The 14,298-nt window shown below is 43.9% G+C and overlaps 1 protein-coding gene across 5 annotated transcripts in view; it reads right to left on the bottom strand.

Annotated features, from left to right (window-relative positions):
• The window catches only part of FYN (FYN proto-oncogene, Src family tyrosine kinase), a 212,087-nt gene that overhangs the window by 105,523 nt on the left and 92,266 nt on the right, over positions 1–14,298 (bottom strand). For all 5 annotated transcript variants that reach the window (XM_005210788.4, XM_005210791.4, XM_010808438.4 and 2 more), the window contains one exon: positions 6,883–6,952. The gene's annotated coding sequence lies outside the window, so the exon portion shown is untranslated. The remainder of the gene's footprint in view (positions 1–6,882; positions 6,953–14,298) is intronic.

Raw genomic sequence — 14,298 nt, 5'->3', positions numbered from 1 at the left:
ACATCATCTGCCTCCTGATGTGATGTAACATCAAGGATGGAATACCGCCTATGAAGAATTCTTGCCAAAAAAGGTTTCACCTGCCTCTAATATCAAGCCTCTAGACCTAACAATTTTCAGGAAGTGAGGAGCAAGTTAAATAACCCTGTGAAGAAACAGACAAGCTCAGAAGGCAGGAGGTTCTATACCATAGGCAGCCGAGGACAACTGGGAAAGTTTGAATATGGACTGAGTATTAGATAATATTATGGAATTATTGTTTTATTTCTTATTAGCTAATAGCATTGTGGCTATGTAGAAGAAAGTCCTTATATTTAGGAGATACATGGTGAACTATTTAGAGGCAAAGGGTCAAGATGTTTGCAACTTTCAAATGGTTTTGCAAAATTTATATAACATATACTACATATAATATATATCATATATTACATATAATTATATATATTACATATGTTACATACAATTATATATATTACATGTGTTACATATAATTATATATATTACATGTGTTACATACAATTATATATATTACATATATTGGGATACAAAAGGTAAATATGGCAAATGTAGACTAACATGTGAATCTAAATAAAGGATATACAGGTATTTATCATTCTCCCAAGCCAGTAGGTTTGAAAATTTTCAAAATAAAAAATTGAGATAGAATCTGGAAGAGAGAGAAGGAGGGGAAAGCCAGGAAAGAAGAAAAAAGATCAGATACTATCACTTCCTCCTCTTTACATAACCCCTTCAACGTTTATATTCAAGTCAGCTTCACTGTGTGCCTTTTCATTCGACATGGCTTTATTTTTACCACGTTAATCAACTTTCATGTGTGCTCATTCAAACTGATGTAGCCACTGTCTTGGCTTCTTTGTTGGTCGACATCAAAACCAAACTTTAAACAAAGCTCCAACAGGCTGTAGAAGTGTAGCAGGTAGATAGGAAGCCTAAGCTATCATATCAAAAACTCCTAACACTGAAACCTAACTGCCCCTGTGGATGGTCTGTAAGCCAGTAAGACTAGATCAAAGGCTTTGGGTGGAGCATCCTCTTTGGTCTCTTCCTAAGAGAATACACACATACTCTCTCTCCACCTGCGCTGGGCATAGACAGAGGAATGCTAGGCACAGGGTGCTGCTTGGCTGGGCCACTGAGGTCCCAGAGAAGCCGCTTCCCCTGCAGAATGCTGCAGTGGAGGTCTGGCGCTATAGCAGCAATGGCACAGTCCAAGGAACAGCTACTCTGAGTTCAATTTCACTGCAGTGCACACTCCCAAAGAAGTGGGAATGAATTCTGTGATGCCTCTAACGTGGAGAGGGACATAGAGACCTTGGATTGAGAGAGAGTGGGTATGAGCCCCACTCTGCTGTATAGCAGCCACTCAACCTCAGAGCAGTGCTTCTCAGCAGGGCTGCAGTGTATGCTGCATTGGAGACAATTCTTCACTGGGCAGGCTGTCCCAGACACAGCAGGACACGTACCACCCCTGCTTCTCCACATGCCAGTAGTTACTTTCTCTTTGAGAGCAGGACAACAAACAGGTCTGCACTCCCAAACGCCCCTGCCTGAGACTAAGGCTATAGTCTCTGAGCAAAAGATTTTATCTGGCACCTGCTCCACCACCTAAGAAGTGGTTTGGGAGAAGCAAATGCGTGGCAGCTTCTTATGAACCTAAGTGGGTTATACAAATGGTATCATCACGTGCATTCAACATGTGGGCAGCCTGCCAATTAGGGGCAGGGCTTGGGGGGTGGCTGGGTCCCATCACCTGGATCCTAGGTGAGATGTATGACACAATGTCAGCTCTCCAGTCATGTTCTAGAATACTTGCCAGCTACTTATTCTGAAAATGTTTTCCCTCCATAAGTGGGAAATTCTGGTATACAGGTGTTGCTGGAGGTAACAACCACACAACAGTGTGAATTTTAGAGTGGATTCTAAGTACATGAGCTACTGGGGCAGACAAGCAGGAGGACAGCCTCAATGCAGCTTCAATGAGGCTGGTTTAGGACGGTGCCAAAACTGACCTGGAGACAGAAGAACACTTCTCTTAGACAGCAAGGGATAACTGATCGTGGGAATTCAAAGATCAAGAGTACAAGGTTGATGCAGCTGCTCAACCTTGGTGCACCTGCTCTCATGCACACCAGAGCAGGGCCAGCATGCACAGGGCTGGCTTTCAACAGGTCATACCACTCTGTTCCAAAGCTTCCAACGATGCTTACAAAAGGGCATCTGAGAGGCTGGGCAGGGCTGCTGCATGCAAATCTGTACGCCCTGATAAAGGGAAGAATGGAGCTGCGGTTCACATAGGTTAGTGTGTGGGAGCCACCTGAAGAGCTAGGCAGGAAGACAATGCCCCACCCTCCCCATCCCCCCTCCCAACACACACACACACACACACACACACACACACACACACACAGGTATTCACCTGAGGCAGGGCCGAAAAAAGGCAAGAATCTCAAAGAACAAAAGTAAAACCAGATAACTCACTCCAGATCATTAGCCAAAGAACACTGAAATGGCTCACAAGAATTACCCATGGGTTGGAAAAGGGGTGGTGGAAACAAGTAGTTGTAAGTGTGTAGTTCTGCTACTAGACACATACAGTAAAATATTTCCCCCCAACGTGTCGTTTTTATAGTCTCCCGTGATTCTGCTTACTATTACTTTTGGGGCATTCCTCCAAATTCTGTTTGTCTTAAAAACAGCAGACTGATAATGTAACGCCCCTAAATCTCTGGACTTGGCCATCTAAATGAGATCTTTCATCCTTTTCTTCTCCAGCTTCCCAGAATGCATTTTCATAGCATTCTTGCAAGAGGAAAGATTATCAGGAAAAGAAAAATGAAGGGGAGTAAAGTCGAAGGAAAGTACCAAATACCAAAGCTTTGGGTAAGAAAATATTTAGGCAACAAGCACACAACCACACCCTTTCTGGGAAGATATTACTGGCCTTGAAGTTGGGTTAGTGGATCCCAAAATACACCTCACAAAAAGCACAGTTACCCTCCCAAAATAGGCCCTATAATTAAAGTCTTTTCAAGTGGATTGTCCTATATCACAACTTGACATATGTTGCTTTAATCTCCCTGCTTCGGCAAATGTAGCCGTATCGGGCTACACAAGCTCACAACGACTCCCAGTTAAACCAGATTGTACTGTCACTAGGAAATTGATGCAAATAAACAGCCCTGAGTACCAAAATACCCAATCTCAATCATCTGTAATGAGATCTCTCTCCTCCCTAAGCACATTCTCATCACACCAGAATCACACCCTTGATTCAAAAGGATGGGCTAACCCAGATTGAAATACTGCCTCATCTCAGAGGTCATCTGAAGACAAACACATCTGAAGAAGCCGGGCTGAAATTTAAAACACGAGCCAATCTCTTTTGTGTGAATGCCGGAACCAAGTTGTGTGAGTCTCGTTTTCAGCTTTAGCTGACAGTCCTCAGTATATGTCTTCAGACACCCATCTGTCTGAATTCATTTAGATCATTTCTGGCTTGGAGTCTGTGGTGATGTAGCCTCTTAGGAGCACTTTCAGATTTGTGATTTTTTGAACAAACTTCTTTATGTTTTCTAGTTATATATTTACATTTAATTAAGTGTCAAAACATTAAAAAATTTAAACCTTCAAAATAATGAGTACCTTAGACATTGATTTTTTAAAAAATATTATTATTTCCATATTGGTTTCACAGCCTCAGAACTACTAACGTCTTGGGCAGGATTGTGTGTGTGTGTATGTGTGTGTGTGTGTGTGTGTATGTGTGTGTGTATGGAGGGGGCGTGTCCTGTGCATTTTAGGGTCTTTAGCAGTATCTCTGGCTTCCATCCATTAGACGCCAATAGTACATACCCACCCTCCCATAGTTAGAATTTCTAACTTGCTATGACTCCTGGTGAAGAAGTGGGACCTGAAATACAGTACTGCCCAGAAAGACTTATAAACAGCACCGCTGCTATCTCAAACCAGGGGCAGGACCTGGCTTCATTTCAGTCAAGACACTGATGAGGCTGGCTTTGCTGCCACCTGATCTCTCGGATGGACCACTAGCCTCCCTACTTTTAGGAGCTCCATTCTTAGAAGACTACTGGTAAGCAATCCAGTTACCAAGCCCTTAGTAAGGAAGGGGATAAGGCTTGCTGTGTATTAACACCATCTACAGAAGTGGGGACTCACTGTATCCCTTCTGGGGTCCAGATCCCCTCAGAGGCTGCGTTTTTAGCCCCAGACCACTCGTAGGGAGCAAATCAGGAGAGGCACCGGGCAGGGTGAGAAAGGAAAATCACATCAGGAGATGAAGAGTCAAAGAACAAAGACAGTTTAAACTCAGCCCAGAGAAGAAGAATGAGGAAGGAGAGCATCTTCAAATATCCAGTGGGTGGTGTGTGGGAAAGTAAGTGAGCTTGTCTCCATCTGCTTAGAGAGTGACTCAGGGGCCTCGATGATTTAATAAATACTCAGCACAGGCCTTCTGCAGGCCAGGTACTGTCCAGACACTGAAAAGAAGAAGGAAGAAGACCAAGTCCTGTTCCCTCGAGCACATACTGTAGATCAATAGAAGGTCTAGATAGCTTTTCTTCCCTCCCTCCTCCTCTCCTTCCCTTTTTCTTTCTTTGTAATAATTTGAGCTAATGTCCAGGTATTTGTCTAGTTGCTCGTTCTTTTCCCCATTAAAAAAATTAAGGTTTAATTAACTATAGCAAAATTCACCCTTTTTGTTGTATAGCCATGTGAGTTTTCACAAAAGCCTACAGTTGTATAAATACCAGTACAGTCAAAGCTAGCACAATTTTCTCACCCCTTTAAATTTCCCTGTGCCCTGAATTGCTTTTTAATTGGAGAAAGCTCCTCTGTGCAATAGCAAATCCCACCTCTGAAAGAAGGTGAAATACCCTCTGTCAAGAATTCTGGAGAAGAGTTTTATTTTTTTGTTAACGGAAGACTGGACCAGACAACTCCTGAGGCCATGTCCATCTCTTTGAGGCCCTGAAACTGGAGGGTTGTCGCCTCTGGACACCAAATCTTAACCCTGAGCTCATCTCAGTGACATTCTTGATTCTTCCCAACTTCCGGTAAAGGGTCCCACCCGAAAGCCAAATTCTTTGAGTTAAAGCTCAAATATTTCTGCCCTTCATGATGATGTTTGGCAGAAACCAACAAAATTCTGTAATTATCCTTCAATTAATAGATAAATAGATGAAATGTGAATAAATATGGACTTTAGTTAGAAAAAATTCTGTCCAGTAACTGAATCTCTGTGAAGCCTGAATAATAAGCATAGACAAAAAAAATCCAAAGAAAGGTTTGGAAATGAGAGCCTCAACATGGTAACTGAGACCTAAACCAAGGGCACCATCACCTTCTGACCTGTTCTTTCTCTTCTCATCATTTTGATTCAAAATAACATTAGCTCTCAAACTGAACAAAGCTAAAACAATGTGACCACACCTGGCTGCAAAGGTGGCAGCAAGGGGAGTTAAATTAACTAAGCTGGTTTAAGAACAGGTTGACAGGGTGAGAGAAGAAGGCAAATGTCTTGAGGCTTCCCCCTGCTTGCTATGCGGTGGACGCTGGAGAAGGACTGTGGTGACCAGCTGTGATGTCCCTAGTGATAGCAGACAGGGGGTGACTAGCCCCTCTTCAACGTCTCTTCTTCTGGAAGACACGCACACCTTTTGCTGGCTTGACCTCAATGGCAAATGTCCAGTTTCCAAACAAGGGTGTTCTGTTATCCAGAATAACTGCTTTTCACAGACATAGATAATAGACTTGTGGTTGCCAAGTGGGAGGGAGGGATTGGGAGACTGGATTAGTAGATTCGAATTATTATGTATAGGATAGATAAACAACAAGGTCCTATTGTATAGCATAAGGAACTAAATTCAATATCCTGTGATAAACCATAATGGAAAAGAGTATGAAAAGAATGTGTGTATATATAAACATGGATATACATATACATGAATGTGTGTATATATACACATGAAAATATATATGAACGTATATATACGTGAAAAAATATATGAATGTATATATATGTGAATATGTATATGAATCGCTTTGCTGTATGGCAGAAATTAACACAACACTGTAAATTAATTACATTTCAATAAAATAAGTTAAAAAAAAACTGCTTTATTGAGCATCCCTGCACTACTTAGCTTGCTTTATTCTCACAACAATCCTAGGAGGTAGGTAATATTATATGCCTTATTTTACAGATGAGGAGACTGAGGCTCAGTGAGGTTATATAACAAATGCTAAGTGTAGAACTTGGGTTTTGACCCATGTCTCCTGTCCTTTTGACTACTGCTAGCAAGGTCTTCTGGGTGACTGCTGAATTTAATGTTCCTGGTCTCAGACCACTGCTCTGCTGGTCCCAGGCTGGGATGAGGCATGCTGGATTCTTAATTCCCTTTCACGTCCCATTCCCCAAGCAGCTAACTGCTTGTTTCTCTTTCATTTCAACAAATAGACTGGAAGGATCTCTCTGCTCTGGAAACCTAGAAACATTTTTTTTCCCCACTTCTTTTGGTTTGCAAGTTAATTACTCACATATTCCATGGGTGGCTTAGAACATAAGCTAAATGGTCCAGGGTATTCTTCATCCCACATCTGGAAGGTTTCCTAAAATCTAGACTTATTATATCTTAGAAAACCCCATACTTTTTAATAACACCAGCAATGACAAGAAAAAATGTCGTACTGTCAGAAAATACCAATTGAGTGTCACATTTAATTATAAAATCCATTTTGTCAAGTGCAGAGCAGATTTAAAAGATGCAGAGACAAAGCCCTGGCTTCCCTTTATGAGCACCACGTACTTCACAAGGTATCAGAGATAAAGGCAGTGACACTTACCAAAATTTCCCCCAACGATCACAAACTTTATATATACCACATGTCTTCTAATACAGCTGCTGGACTGGTCCTGAAAAATACCACAACGAAATGAAAAATGCATCATTAGGCAGAAGTAATTAAGCATATATTGTGTTTCCCTTCTGGAAACCATGTCTTCCCTATTCTGGGCACCCATCCATGGACCAAACTCTCGTTGCCATGCCTCACAGTGCACACAGTAGGACGACATTCAGTCAACATCGTTTGAACCAATTGATGAATCATAGTGCCACCTTGCCTGTAGCACACAGGATCAGCTAATATTATTTCGTCTCTAACTGGCAGTCCTTGAGGTTCTAAATATGTGGACGGGACACTGAAACGTTGTATATTTAGCTGGTAAATTACTGAAGTTACACAACAAAGTGTTCCCCTCTTTCATTTCTCCTTAAAAAGTGAATGCTCGGTCAGTGGGGCTGACCATCTTCCTGTTCAGTCATCATGCCTATCCATGGGGCACTGGTGTGATGTGAGCACAGTTCCTGCCTTGCTGGAGCTCGGAGCCCAGCAGCTTTCCCCAGCTGGTCCAGAGGAGCCGAGAACCTCTGAAGGTGTCAGGGTCGGTAATTCCCTGGGTACAGGCACTTTGGTGACCTGTGTAGGTGAGGACAGTTAGTAAGAGTTGCTCTGCCCTCCCACAGGTCTCACAGATGTGAAGCTGTGGTTTCAGAGTGGGCGGGTCAAGCAGATGGAGCAGGAAAACTCCATCTCCCTCACAGAGTGTTGTCTGCATGTGATTCTGGAGACGGCAGTCCCTCTGGGTACCACCCAGGTGGGTTTACTCAACACCTGGCTGCATATTCCACTCTGGGCCCCCCTGAGTCTGTGATCAGGAGGAACGCTGGTCCTTCAGTCTTAACAGCCTTTTTCCCCAAATTACAGCACTTCAGGACTCCTGTGTGTCTTTTGTCAATAAACCTACCCCCCCAGCCCACACAAGATAACAAAATAGTTCTTCCTTTTCAATGTAGACAGCATAATGATTTTCTCCACTAAACATCATGTATAAGGGCACTGTGACCATTTGCACTGGCAGAAATTCACCACTGACAGACAGCATCTTCCACGCCCCAACGTCATGTCAAGTGACTCATAGGATGAGTGGGGGTGTACCCTCCCTCCCCAGTAACTAAGACAACAATCAGACAGCAACTCAAAGAACGATGGCTAGACTTGGCATACTCTTTTATACTTAAGGATATGTAAATCCACTTCATTTGAACTCGTTCCCTTTGAGTCACATTAGGTATATGGCATTAAATAAAAATAGCTGAATGAGAATCAAGAAAGTAGCATGACTTTAATTTTTTGTTTCAAAAATGGCAATGTATACAACCTCAAGAATAAACAAATAATAATGTGTTTGTTGGTGCTCCCACACCACAACTAGTACTGCAAGTGCTTTTTGTTTTTACTGCTGTATCATAGACCTCCTGTGGCTCCTGCTTCAAAGGTAATATGCTTGTTATGCACTGGATACAAGTATCTCTGATACAGTTTTTATTTGCATGGGGCCATTCCCTCTTCCTTCTTCCTAACAGATCCCCCATGTTTCTCCAGCCACAGTCCTTGTGGGCAGGTGACAGCACTACCAGCTGGGGTGGGGTGGGGACCTGCGTGGTCTAAGGCTTTGCAGTGTGCCCAGCAGCAATGTCAGCATCACCTGGGAGCTTCTGAGAAATGTCAGCTCTGAAGTCTTGCCTCTAACCTACTGAACCGGAAGCCGTTTTACAAGATCCCAAGTGACCTGTGAGCATGCTACAGTTTGAGATTCACTGATCTAAGGGACACTCATTCCTGTTGCCAGTGACTGGTTCAAGACTGGGCATGTGATCCTATCCAGGCCAACAACAGATGCAGAATGTTTTGCTGGGAGCTTCTCATTCTTCTGGGACAAAGTCCCTCCTGAATGCTGTGTGGGATGTGATGTCTGGGACTTCTGCAGCTATCTTGCTCCAACAAGATAAAGTTGGCCCACAGAGGATGCAAAGACAGAAGAAACTCAGGAAAGTAGAGCTGGGGGTGTTTGCATTCAGTCAACCCTAAAGTCTGCAGAGCTACTGGACTTTCAATAAATTTCATATTGCACTGCTGTTAAGTCGCTTCAGTCGTGTCCGACTCTGTGCGACCCAGAGACGGCAGCCCACCAGGCTTCCCCATCCCTGGGATTCTCCAGGCAAGAACACTGGAGTGGGTTGCCATTTCCTTCTCCAATGCATGAAAGTGAAAAGTGAAAGTGAAGTCGCTCAGTCGTTCCGGACTCTTAGCAACCCCATGGACTGCAGCCTACCAGGCTCCTCTGTCCATGGATTTTTCAGGCAAGAGTACTGGAGTGGGGTGCCATTGCCTTCCTCCTTAAATTGGATAGTCAATTATCTGCAGCTGGAAAGCGTCCTGACTGATCATTCCCCAGGAAGTATTATAAAAAGAATAGAATGCCGAGGCACCATGCTGAGCCACACAGTGAAGGGCTCCAGACAAGTCAGTGCATCGAGAGACACGAGGAACAGTTCAGAGGCCTCTTTTGTTCAGGGACTGACCCAGTAGTATTTCTGGTTCTGTCAACCATTATTTGCTCTGCACATTTCCAAAAGCTTTCCCAATCAGCCAGTCTGAATGACCAACCAGAGGAAGTGCTGAATGCTTTCCAAATTCTTTTAACCAGAGTGGTCAACAGTTGCCTTCTGCAGAAGTCACATGGATATCATTTCCTGCGAAGACAATGGGAAACTAATTGCTCAGCCCCAGACTCTCATAGAGCAAACAACCTGTGATATGTAATTACTGAAGGGTAAATAAGGAAAAGCTTGAGGCTCTCAGAATCTGCTCTGGATGCAGGCCAATAACTTGGAGAGAGAGAGAATGAATGAATGAATGAATGGGAGAGAGACAGCTGCTCTGGGAAAAGATTTAAAGGGCTAGCAACTTAGGCAGCTGCCCACACTACTTTTACATATCATTGGTACTTATTAGAGACCTTTCTGAGGAAAGCAAATAGATCAGTTATTATATAAACCCAGGGTTTTCCTGGTGGATCAGTTGGTAAAGAGACTGCCTGCAATGCGGGAGACCCAGGTTTCATCCCTGGGTCAGGAAGATTCCTCAGAGAAGGGAATGGCAACCCACTCCACTATTCTTGCCTGGAGAATTCCATGGACAGGGGAGCCTGGTGGGCTACAGTCCATGGGGTCACAAAGAGTCGGACACAACTGAGTGACTAACACTTCACATTATATAATATAAACCTATACATGGCTCTGGTGTCATTTTGCTTCATATATGGGAATGATGTAATCAAGGAGAACTGAGTGTCTAAACAGACATTTTCTCTTTAGTGTCATAGCTTCGCAGCCACACCAGGATATTTTGGGGGACAAGTTTGTTGTTTTGGCATGACACAGAATGTGTTTTCTATCATGGAGTGAACATTCGTTGGCTTTCCACAGAAGGTTCCGTCATCCCAGGTTTCTCTTTCCCTCTAAACCTTTGTCCTTTCTCTTCTCTAGTACCTCATACACTTCCACAGCTCCAACTAACACCCTTTGTTCTTAGTTTCAAACTACATCTCTCAATCTGTCACTCCTGTTCCAGTCCCACCACTGCCCTCTATACAGGAAGTACCTTGAAAGCAGAGGCTCTGTATTGGTCACTGATATATGTCCATGCTCAGGGCAACGTCTGGCACTAAGTACTGCACTTGTTGAGTGAAAGGCCTCACTCAGATCCGTAAGGCGCCCCACAGATGTTCTTGCCATCACCTCCTACCTGGTCTTTCTGCCTCTGGTCTCTCCTTTTCTGAATCTCTTGACAGAAAGGAAAGTTTTGCATTATAGATCACGCACTGATCATGGCAGTCCTAGAATGTCTCAGTTGGGAACGATTTACCAGTCTAGTTCTACACTTTTCAGGTGATAAACTACTCCCAGTGAGGTCAGGAGACTTGCTTAAGGATTTATGAGTGGGTGGCAGAGACAGAAATATAACTCAGGTTGCTGACCCACGGCTCTTGCTAGTCTGTCACTGGGTCAAAACCTTCTGTACAGAAAACAAAAACAAACAAACACAATGAAACACACAAACAAAAAACCAAAAACCTTCCACGGTCTCCCAGCAGAACGGAGTAAGGGCTAGACATACAGGAGGTTCTCAGTATTTGCAGACTGATGGACTAGGTAAGTGAATGGGTGCTTGGCACAGGCCAATGGGAACCCTCTTAAGTGAAAGGTAACCCAGTACAATGAGCAAGGAAGGGCTCTGAACCTTTGGCCCCTGAAGTGCCTCTAAGCCACCCCCTAGGAACCTCAGGGTAGTAATATGGTTAGAAAGACCAAAGACTTACACAGACTCACACTCTTCAGCTTTGTACTCCAAGTCAACCACCATCATTCCAGACCCAACTCGGCCTTATCGCCCATTTCTTTTTTCTCCATCATGCCCAGCCTTACCAAAGCATTTGCTGTTCCCAGCACCTGTCCCTCCTCTGGGCCTTCACCTGCCCTGTTCTTCCCTCCCATGCACCCTTACCTCCACCTGCAAGAATGGTGACTCAACCTGCCCCTCCAGCCCAACTGAAACATAAATCTCTCCCTGAAGTTCTTGTCCAATCCATTGGAATTCATCTCACTGTTTACACCTCTACCAGAAGTGAGCCAGATCCTTGAGCCAGGAACTTACTCTATATCTATCTTTGAACCACTGACACCTTGCCTGGCCCACTGCCTCACACAGAGGAGGCACTTCTAGTCATTTTGTTGCTTTCACAGGGCTTGATCCTTTTTTAGTTCACCTCTGTGACCACATTAGCGAGTTCTGGAATGGGGCTCCCAAGTCTTCCTCTAGCTGGTGAGGGATGATGATAAAGCCAGCATGCTTGTAGGGCCCACCCGTTAAGGAGCAGCTGTTTGAGTCTCTGCTGTCTTATTTTCAAAAGCAAAGGAAAGGGAACAGGGGCTAGAGAGGGTGACTTCCCCTCCCCTCCACAGCTCTCCTGTGCTACAGCTGTCCTGTGCAGCGTGAGGTGCAAGCTGGGCATTTGACAGTGTTCCCTGCAAGTCCAAAGTCAACTGTCTGCAAAACTAAGGAGCTCCAAATGGCAGGATGATGCATTAAACGAGCAAGTGAGCAAACAAAGCCCAATCACAAGGGAGGAGAATGGGAAGCAAAAAACAGAGTTCACTAGGAAACGGGGCCTCCTTCGTGGGGGAGAGAGAGGGGTGCACCAAGCAGGCAACACTGGCCCATCTGCTCTCCCTGACTGCAGGGGCCCTGGTCCTTCTGGCGTTACCACAAGTTGGGAAGACTCAAACGAGGCTGTGGTGGCTGTTTGCTTTATTATTTGCTGGAGCGGGAGTAAAGGGTAGAAGAAAAGAGTGAAGGGTAGACAAAGAGATGAGCGTGGAGGGCCCTCAGCCAGCACAAAGGGGTTACCGACCCAAGGATGAGAGGGCAGGAAGGTCAGACTAGAAGGGGCCGCTGCTTCTCTCTCACTAGCTGTTGCCAGGATGAGGGGCACTCAGGCTCTTGGAGCAGCAGAGCAGCCCCAAACCAGCAAAGGAGCTTATCCTTGCCTCCTAGGAGGCAGCTCTCAGGTACATATTTTGGGCTCCTGGGCACAAGTGGTTGAGCTGTCATGCAAAGGAGTGGTCCGAGGGCCTGGATGGGGCTCTAGGGCTCCCTGTAACCTCTATCAACCCCAGCAGTAAGAGTAGTAGTGATATAATTCCTTCTCTTCCTTCACATAATAATTTATTATACATCATTAATTTGTAATATATTATTAATAATTATTATTTATGATAATGATGATTGTTATATTTAAAGCTCTATATTGAAGTTTTATTTGGGAAAGAAATAAATGAAGTGAATGCCGCTGACTCCTGAATGACTGTCAGGAGGAATAAGATTCTGCTTCCATAAGACAAAAGAGAATGAAGTATATATAAAAATTATGTCTTCCTTTTCTTTTGGGCAATGAGTTTCTACCAGGTGATCACATTCCTTAGGTATCAGGTAAAAATAAAACAGAAACTCTGTTTTGTAGTATACTCAGTGAATGAAGCTATTTCTAGTGATTTGCAATATGAGTCTGAACAAAAGCACTGCTTTGCTATGATGCAGCTGGGCAAGTACCCAAGCCCTCTTCCAACCTGATAACCACTCTCAAGACCCTCTAAAACAGACATTCTGCAGTGGCTCCTGGGAAAGCCCTGGATATGCACACAGTATCACCATGCTACCAAGATCAAGGTTAATAATGATGTCTGCAGAGTCCCTGAAATGTAGGCTGGCTAGAATATTAAAATCCCAGAATCCTGGGGCTGAATGGAATGTTAAAGAATATCTAGTCTGGTCAGATCAGGTCAGATCAGATCAGTGGCTCAGTCGTGTCTGACTCTTTGCGACCCCATGAATTGCAGCACGCCAGGCCTCCCTGTCCATCACCAACTCCCGGAGTTCACTCAGACTCACGTCCATCGAGTCAGTGATGCCATCCAGCCATCTCATCCTCTGTCGTCCCCTTCTCCTCTTCCCCCAATCCCTCCCAGCATCAGAGGCTTTTCCAATGAGTCAACTCTTCACATGAGGTGGCCAAAGTATTGGAGTTTCAGCTTTAGCATCATTCCTTCCAAAGTCTGGTAGTCTTTAAGCTATTTTTTTTTTTTTTTTTAGTATAGAACCTTGTGCAATCACATGCAGATGTCCATACATGTGCATTTTCAACACATATGCTATACTCCAACATAATAGATAAAAGTAGAACAGAACAGCTCTGGTTCAAGGAGGAAAGGACGCAAAACACCACCACCTGGGCCATCCTCCTGTCCCACTCAGCACTTCTGGGGAGTTTAGTGTTCTAAGAACACTGGAAACCCCAGAACTAGACTCCTTCCCCATCCAACATCTGCATTGTGTCCTCAACATCTCTTCCACCCATGGTTCTCCATGTGGCAGCATGGCAAAGTCAATTCCTCTAATATTTCTCTACCAAGGACCCATTTTACCTAAATCTGAGGATCCCATGTTTTGAACCACTTCATCTCTTCTAAACCTTGCATTTCTGAAGGACTAACTAATTTATTTGCCAGACCCTTACTTAGACCCAGTGAGACCTCAACTTAAACCTTAGCCCTGCTAAGCTTGGTAAATGTGGGAAAATTCCTTAATAATGTGAGGCAGTAAACCCAGTAGAAGCTTTTCTTCTCTTCCTCTGCTTTTTGCTGCATCAAAACAAATCTTCATCAAAAATATCAAATATCTAGGAATAAGTCCAATAAAAGATGTATAAGAAAAAAATAAATTTATAAAAATAATTAAAAGTAAATTTTAAAATGTGTAAGACCTTAACACTGAAAACCATTAAAAACATTACTAAAA

This window comes from Bos taurus, chromosome 9 (genome assembly GCF_002263795.3).
Source record: "Bos taurus isolate L1 Dominette 01449 registration number 42190680 breed Hereford chromosome 9, ARS-UCD2.0, whole genome shotgun sequence".
Lineage (NCBI taxonomy): Eukaryota > Metazoa > Chordata > Mammalia > Artiodactyla > Bovidae > Bos > Bos taurus.
The sequence above is the reverse complement of the archived record's forward strand: the minus strand, read 5'-3'. Positions and strand labels throughout refer to the sequence as shown.